This window comes from Parus major, chromosome 8, assembly GCF_001522545.3.
Source record: "Parus major isolate Abel chromosome 8, Parus_major1.1, whole genome shotgun sequence".
Taxonomy (NCBI): Eukaryota; Metazoa; Chordata; class Aves; order Passeriformes; family Paridae; genus Parus; species Parus major.
In genome coordinates this window covers 14,426,449-14,433,164 of record NC_031777.1, presented here as the reverse complement: position 1 = coordinate 14,433,164, position 6,716 = coordinate 14,426,449, and positions in this window count along the sequence as shown.

Sequence of the window (6,716 nt, the reverse complement as noted above, 5' to 3'; positions counted from 1 at the left end):
ATTCCAGAAACTTTGCAAGTGGCAGTTTGCTAGACTCCTTGGGCAGTACTGGCTCTTTCACTTTATGTAAACACGTTCCACAAATGTCACATGTTCTACATTAAGTGGTTCTACAAAACCAGCCACACATTCTGCCACCATTGACAAGTCAAGATACACTCATCTAAAGTATTTCTGCAGCTTCAGATTATTTATTCTGCTATTATGAAAATTATGATGTGACAAAAACCACTGTTACTTACATATAATTAAAATAAATATATTGTGTGTTTTAAATCAAGGTATTTCTTTCTCTACCTGACTGTAAAGGGAAAACCTTAGAAATAGGTTGACCAGTGCAATAATTGCAAATTAAACTACTTTTATTTTTGAACTTTCTTTATGTGCATCACTTTGCCTTCAGCCTAGAAGTGTATGCATCAAATTTTAGACAGATTTTTTTTTTAAAGCAGTGGAATATATAAGCCCTTCAAACCAGGATTTCAAGTGGAAAATATAACCAGTCTTTAATTACAGCTGCATCACAACACTAGTGGAATTCCACTAACTAGCATTGTATAAAGCCTCATTTGCTCCTCCTACACGCACTAAATATAAATGTGCAAGAGCAGCAAAAGTAATTTGCCTAATCTCTGAGTCAGCTAAATGGCATTTGCACTAAAATTTTGTCTGTATACTAACTTATCTGGTTAAACTCTAGGTTAAACCTGATAAATAAGTAGAATCATAATTGTATTTTATCTTTAGATGTTTTGTTATTTTGTTGCTTGCCTGAGAAGTTAATAATTCCACTTATACTGTTCAAGCCAATTCATTACTTTTGGAAAGGATGGGCTTTTTTTAAACATAATTTCAGTTAAATATTTCTGTAGTGTCCTACTTCTTCTTGAGTTACTAACCAATTTACATCTGTGCAAGTCCTGGAACACTAAGTTCATTCTTCTGAAGTGTGTTGCATTTACACAGGGTTGTTGAGTCTTGGAAAACATTTTACTGTACATAATGTTGTTGCAATTAGCTGAATGCTGTTCATAAGGCTAATTGCTTATTAAGGTCTTTTTTTTTTCCTGTCACTCAGGACAGAAACAAAGAACTGATTTTCTTCCTGAATGTTGTATGCCTATAGTTACTGTATGTTAAACATGAATTGCACTGAAATGCCAGCCCAAATGCCCCTCTCTTTAATCCATAATTTATATGCAAAATATTTTCTCCAAAACCGAGACATCAGGCTGGCTGTTATTTTTTTTAAATGTATCAATTGCAGAATCAAAAGTGTTGAAAGAGATTTCAGTCTCAGCAAGAATGCAGTGAAGCTGGTCTGTTCAACATTTCCTGTCCGTTCTCCGCTGCAGCATACTTGCTTACTTTCTCTGTTCTTGGTTGGGAGCACTGCCAAAAGGAAATGTGAGGAGTCCGTCCAGCAACTTGTCTCTTTCAGAATCCACATACCATTTTGCAATTTGGGTTTCTTTTTCTGTAATGCCTATTAGAACTCTTACAATAGCAAGGCATAAGGGAAGAAATCCATTCCTCAATCTGTTGCAGAAGAACCAGGAGCGTGCTGTAGGTGTATGAATTCTAAACAGCTTTAGCAGAGGGATCCCACTCTGGGTGCAGTTTGCTTTCCACAGATGTGAGTGGAGGACTTAGTGCTACAGACCAATTGTAATTGTGGCAAGGCTTTTCCCACCAGTACTGTGCAAGCTGGCTAGTCTATTAAAAAAACCCCAAACAAGTAGTTTACAAGTGCCTCAGTTTGTAGATTAATCAAATTTTGTATTAATCAGTTTTGATAATGCAGATTATTATAGGCACATGTAGGAGCATCTGCTTCTATTTTGTTTAGTCGGAGATTATCCCTTAATCATGCAAGGTCCAGGTGTGCATTTTCAGATTTGTTGACTCAGGGAAGATGGAGATAGTATTAAAGGCCAGTCACTTTATGCTGTCATTACATTTATGTTGTTGCTTCTCTGAAGAATTGAACTACTCAGTGAAGAGAATGGCAAGAAGAAATGTCCTCATTACAGGTTGCTCCTCAGGAATTGGACTGGCATTAGCTGTAAAAATGGCAAAAGATGAACAGAAAAGATTTAAAGGTAACAATCTATCCTTTATTAAAACATAGTATTTGAGATAGTGCTGTTTTTTTCCCTGCGATCTAACAGGTATTCAGTTTGGTGAGTCATTTCTGGCTTGTTTTCCTCTTTTACTGTCAAGAAAATACAGTGAAAATATACTGTTTTCTGTAAGCAAATGATATTTCTATGCCTTTATTGAAATGGAACAACTATTGGAACTGAATAGTGTACACCCACATGCACAATGAGAAAAGACAGTAGTATAAAAAGAATAGCTGAAAATATCTGCAGTATTATGCTGCTCTGGGTATATATTCACAGCTGTGGTTAGCTCTGCTTCTGGCTACTAAAATCTGTACATGTAAAGGCCCGTGCCCCTTTGAAGACCAAAGTGATGATTTCAAGTAAACAGTTTCTAAATTTGCAATTTTTTCCTTCAAGCACATTTCATTATTCCAAGCCTGTGTAGGCAGGTGAACAAAGGGGCTGGGATTTGTCTTACTGCTGCAAAGCAGGGTATTTGCTATGATTGAAAACGGATGGCAAGGTGAACACAGCAATCTGTGGCAATTCAGTCTCTCAGGGTATTTTACTGCTAACTGACTGGATGCAGCTCTACAGCTTTCTGAGGAATTAGGCTACACTAATAACTCATTTCAATTTTGAGATGTAGCTTACAAAAACAGGTATTTTTTTCAACCTAAGGAAGTATGTCTTCCACTTTTTAATGAAATTATGGTTATCCTGCTAAATATTGTGGTGGTGATTTTTTTTTAAAAAAGGGAATTCTGGAATCTAGAATCAGGTTTTGGGTACCTAAAAACAATTTAGTGGCATGATTTGATACCCATTTTTGAATATTTTGGTGATAGTACTAATTTATATACTGCATGTTCATTATGCATAGCTGTTTAATTCTTCTTTTTTGTTTCTTGAAGATTTCAGAAGTGGACTGCGAAATTAGTGACAATATATGTTGAAAATAGAATCTTTTAACTTTCAGTTTTTATCTGGTTTCTGTCACTGATATTTAAGATCTGGATGTAAAAGCACTGCTCTTTAATACTTCTCAGTGCATCAGTCACAGTAAAGATTTTATTTCTGGTGTTGTTTCTGGTGTTTTGCAGTTTATGCCACAATGCGGAACCTGGCCAAGAAAGAGCCACTGGAGGAAGCTGCAGGTCACAGGCTGGGCAAAACCCTTGAAATTAAACAGCTGGATGTCTGTGATGAGCAGTCTATTAAAACTTGTGTGAATAGTATCCCTGACAGAAGGATTGATATCCTAGGCAAGTACAGGATGTGTGTGCTATCAACAGATACCAGATTTCTATTAAACATTGTCTCAAATACCCTGGAGAAATTTCATTAGCATATTTTTAAATTATCAAATAATAATGATTATAGAGTGTATTTGGTTCAAGATTTTTAAGACTTCATGCAGACATAAGTGGATTGAATCTCACCCTGCCTCTGTGAAGTAGGGAAGTTTGTTTTCCCTATTTACAAAGGAGAAACTTGATCACGGGGAGGTGTTTTGGATAAAACAATACCATTTTAGTAAATGTGAGAAATTTTGCCTAAACTGGCATCTTCATGTGCAAGACTTTCCACCCCACTGATGAACCACAGCCCTTTCTCTAATGAAGGTAACACCTGTCTGTACTAAGAAAGCAACAGCATTCAGAATTCGCCAGAAAAAGAACAAGTGCAAAAAAATAAGGATATTTCCATTTTGTATTGAGAATTGAAACTGTACTTTACAAATCATTCAGCAACAAGTATTTTCCTATTGTTTTGCTAAAAATAAATATTAGTATCTTAGTGGAAATGCTTACACCATCAACTATTAAATCTTACCTACTAGAAAATAATGGACCTGCCTTTTTTCTTTCTGATTAATTATTAAAGCAGTGCTTAACAACTATTTCTGTAAAATTTATTATACTCTAATTGGATGTCTTACTTCTAGAGCAGAATGCCAGTCCTATCATCATTCCCCACTTTTAAATATCCAGAAGGCAAATAAAAATCAATGGAATTGTGTGTTTTGGTTTATTTGTTTATTTTGTTGGGAGTTACTTCCTCTTGAAGATACATGAATGTTAATAAAACAAAAAACAGACCAAAATATGGCTTGGTCCATCAATTTCTGAAGATTTCTATTCATTCCTATGGGTATTGACTGTAGCTTCCAATTCTTAATACTGAATTATAAAAAAATACAAGTAATTCTTGATTTATTTTCCTGTAATCCCTTTATATATTTTTTGAAAGGACTAATCAGAAATAAATTAGTTAAAATGCAAAATAGCAGATAATTTAAATTGATTAAAAGCACAATTAAAAATAAAGACATATGGAAATGTCAAATGTATTTGGAAAGCTCTAGTGACTAACATCTTTTAATTCTTTCTTTAAGGATTATTTAGGTTAATTTAACCCTTAATTCTCACATTCCTTGCAAATGCTTTCCAGTAGCGATTACAAATTTATGTTTATGGAGGTTTTTGCTTGCTGTTGTCTCCCATTTTGTGCAGTGAGCAATGCTGGAATGGGGCTCATTGGACCTATTGAATGTCAGACCATCGAGGAAATGAAAACTGTGATGGACACCAACTTCTTCGGTCTGGTTCGACTCCTGAAGGAGATCTTGCCTGACATGAAGAGGAGAAAGAGTGGGCATATAGTTATAATAAGCAGTGTTATGGGAATACAAGGTAAAGCTGGTTTTTCTGTTTGCTTGAACTAATACGTCAGTGTTCAAAATCCAGAACTTTCCTCTTTTTAGGGAAGAAGAAAAAAGAAAAGAGGTAGGAGCTAGCATATCTGACTCTTGTGCTTTGCAATGCTGAAGTTCCAACTATAAAAAGCACCTGGTGGGTTTTGTGCTTTCAGATACTTAGTTACTACACAGCTACTCTCATGGCATTTTAATAACAAAACCTGCAGGGAAATTTTTTTAAAGAGTTTTAACTTAAACTCTATAATTTTTAAAAAAATTATTGTTGTATTTTTATTATCTGGAAAATAGGACTTAGCATTACTTTTTTCTTTCCTCTTAGAAAAAATTATGGGAACAGACAAACATGCTTACACTACACTCTGCACAATAATAATAATAAAATAAACTCTAATCCTGGACAGCTGTACCATTTTTTTATAAAGTTTCTCATCTCACAACACTTGAGAGTCAAATTTTACTGACAGACAATGATACTCTCATGTCCCATCCTCTCTAGCTGTTTTTGGTTTTTTTTTAATTTATTACAATGGTGACATTGATCTTACCTGGATTATTCTGGTGAGCAAGGGTCCTCTATCTAACTCCAAGAATTGTTATTTTAATACAACACATACCCTCCACCTCAATGGATTGAATGTAGTGCTTTCTCTAAATCACTCAGATGCAAGCTGATCTCTTGCATAATTGTATCTCCTGCATTTCACTCAGCCTCTGTGTTCATCTAGAGCCTATTAAAGACTTGCTGATAAATAATGCAGATGGTATTACATGTGCAGACACTTTCATATCTTAGACTACAAAATAATATCATCCAAGGAGACCACAGCATCAGCTAGGGGGAGGAAAAGCATTAGTCAAGCATCTTTGCTAGACTAAGCAACTTTGAGAACACAGGCAAAAATTAGTATTGAGATTCAGTGCACACAAGGATTTTTCTAATGTTTTCCCAGCAAGACTGTAGAAATTTTGGGAAAGCACATGAGTTTTTATAATCACAACTACTAGTATGTTGGATAAAATCACATTCTCAGGATGTTTTGTTTGTACCATCAGGCATCTTATTTAATGATGTTTATGCTGCATCTAAGTTTGCTGTGGAAGGATTCTGCGAAAGTTTAGCTATACAAGCACTCAAGTTCAAACTGCAGTAAGTATTGATCCACTGGTGTAAATGGCATTGATTCACTGGTGTCAATTGTCTTTTAGATAGTTTAAAATATTTTCAGAGGTAGGAAAAAAATCTTTAAAGCTTGCTGCTAAACAGACTGAGAAGCCCTTGAAAACTGTACAAAAGGCATAAAGATGCCCACACTTCACATTATATAAGCAAATAAAAAGATCTAAATGTTAAAATAAACACATTCTCTTGAACAGTTAAAGGCTATTTAAGTTTGGATAAAATACAGTTCACGTAACACTTCTGAAAACAGATTCTTACATATGACATCACAGGCATAAAATTATAACATTAACCTGTGATCTTTCCCCTTAGAAAAGATGATGGCCTTCTTAGGCAATTCACAGATAAAAAAGTATCAGAGAGACTGAGTAAGTGCAAATCAATCCATCAGAATATTACACATTCTGTGGTGTACTATTCCTAACATTTTAGACAGTATTTAAGACACTGGTCTGTTCATCATCTTCAGGTTTGATTTGTCACATGTTTCCTCACCCATATAATTCTGCTATTATTCTTTGTGTAAACTCCAATAACTGGTTAATATCCATTGCATCTCTGTGTGTCTAAGCATTTAGACCTCGTGGGAAAAAAGACAGCTCCTGTTGTGGAATTTCAGAGACAGAACTGTGATTCTGCATCATGCTCTGCAAAGTTTGGAGGGATTTAAAATAAATGTAATGATACACAGGACATACCACAATTC